The sequence below is a fragment of the Carcharhinus amblyrhynchos genome, chromosome 34, assembly GCF_965287045.1.
Source record: "Carcharhinus amblyrhynchos chromosome 34, sCarAmb.v2.hapA, whole genome shotgun sequence".
Lineage (NCBI taxonomy): Eukaryota > Metazoa > Chordata > Chondrichthyes > Carcharhiniformes > Carcharhinidae > Carcharhinus > Carcharhinus amblyrhynchos.
The window spans coordinates 11791978-11794581 of NC_137357.1; positions in this window are offsets into that span (position 1 = coordinate 11791978).

A 2604-nucleotide genomic window follows, 5' to 3' on the forward strand; every position below is an offset into this window, starting at 1 on the left:
TTCGTCTTTTGATTTCAGTTATCCCATTGTGTCACTGGTGTAAATTGGAGCTATTTTGATATATTTCCTGTCCCGCAGGACATAATAATGAATGATAGATAGGATGATAGCAGATGAGGGACAACCCGCCTCAATTTTCTTCCCATTTTTACCCAGGTTCTTAATTGTCAGATTTGGAGGTTCAAGCCATGCTTCAGGCTACAAGGAAGTGATTTAAGTTCAAATTCCAGTGAAGAAATGAACGAATGCTGCATAATTGGAATGTAACCTTTGGAAATGTGAATGTCAGTCCACACTGTCTGCTTAGATGAGCACAAAAGTTCCTGTGACACTGCTTCAAAAATCTATATTCCCCCCCCCCACCACTTCTTGTGCCCCTCAACCACCAGAAACAGTTACTTTAAAATTATTCTGAAGACTGAAGGTTCAAATTCCCAAGACAGAATTTTGGTCGAGGTCAGGACTGAAATAATGTTTATCACAGAGTATTTTTATTTCTATGCTGTAATTTCAAAACCATTTTTTGTACTGTGTATAGCATCTCAATACTGTGTTAACTTCTTGCTGCATTTTGAGCTGCGGCAAATGTTTTCTTTGATCACTTGGGCATCTCATATTCAAGACAGCACAAATTCAGTGTTATGAAGGGCAAGGTTAGGACAATGAAGGAATTCTTTACAGATAGGTACATCAATAGCCAAAATAAGTGGTGAGTAAGAACAGTTGGAATTAGGGCATGACTCATTTAAGAATGGGCCCAACTCTGCAACGGAAGATTGAACAGTCAATAATCTAAATCACTGCTCCTGTATCGAGAACACAGTTTTGGGTCATAGAAAATTGCTGAACACCAGCAAGTATGCATATGATCACCCTGGTAGTTACATAATACAAGATCTGAAGCTGTTGACTGATACTGACCTGTATTAATTATTCTACAATGGACCCAGCACGATGCAAAGAAACACAGTTTGAAGTACTGTTTCCAGCTTTATTATAAATTTGTTGCTGATAGCGTAAGAAATAATCAATTTAAAGTAACTTTCTTTTAAAATACTAGGGGAGCCACAGTGGCAGAGTGTTTAGCACTGCTGCTTCACAGCACCAGGGATCCTGGTTCAATTCTGGCCTTGGGTGACTGCCTGTGTGGAGTTTGCGTGTTGTCCCCCGTGCCTATGTGGGTTTCCTCTGGGTGCTCCGGCTTCCTCCCATAGTCCAAAAATGTGCCGTTGATTGGCCACGCAAAAATTGCCCTTTAATGTCAGGGCAACCAGCAGGTAAAATACATGAAGTTACAGGGTTAGGGCCTGGGTGTGATTGTTGTCAGTGCAGGTTTAATGGGCCGAGTGGCCACCTTCTGTACTGTCAGGATTCTATGATAATGAAACTTGCTGATAAACCTTTTACAGTGTTCAACCAGATGACAGATTCTGCTTTCCCTGGGGGTTGCTCCATTATTTCCGCAGTGCAGGATGGCAATTGGAGACAAACCAGATCAACCATAAAATACAAAACGCCCATCACAGGAACAAATTAAATCAGACAAAAACACTTCAAGTGAATATTTATTCTTCATTTTAACACAGTAGCATTAAATATGTCGTTTTACTCATTATCTATCTGCAGTTGATTCATAAGTACTCCTAGATAGCAATCATAGGATGTCTAAAAGATATAATGTATTTCACAATATTTACACTATTTGGCTGTCATCATACGGACTGTTACATGAATTACAAAATACAACAAGGAATGTTACTATTTGCACTTATCTGAGATTTGCAGTTACAAATGCTTTGCATGAGAAGGTATTACAATTAAGAGTGAAACTCAACTTTGGTCGTGAAGACACTCTATATTTGTACATTAACAAGACATTGATGTTTTCACAAAAGATGTCTCAGTAATAAAGATCAGAATGATCCACATTAAAATAAACAAATAAATTTTATCAAAACTGCCAGAGCCTGAAAAATCTTAAGGAGAATAAATTAATATAAAATGCTGTTTTTCTGCAGTATTTCACTCGACGTACTGAGTCTTTGCTCCTTAGATGGACTCATTTTTGTAATAGGTTCATTGCCTACTCACCGTTCCTGTGTATGAATCCAGGGGAAATTCTCTTTAAAAGATCGCATTGTCGGGATCTGGGAGCAGTTTTTCTTGCTGAAGACATGGGGCCTGATGGTTACGAGGTTACTGTGGGACTAAGTACAACACTGTCCACACAACGATGTAAGAAAGGACATGACTGAAAATCAGGGTCAGAGAGTTCATTGACCAACATAATTCTTTCAATCATATTTCTTGATTTTTACTCAACCTCTGAAGAATTTGAGAGATTTTTATCTTGAGATTCAAACGTGCCAAGTAATTAATAATCTGGCATTTCATTTTCCACTTGCAATTTATAGCTAGTCTTTCACTGGACATCAAGTACTATGCTTTAATCATAAGTGGACTGGCTGAATTATTTTCACCAGTAGTCCTTAAGGAAGTCATTCTGTTCAGCCCATCACAAAATACTGCAGAACCGGCCAAAGGGATTCTGCAGCTTGTTGCTCATTTTTAGCTCAGTCACTGGTTTGCAAGGTTACTGGTCAA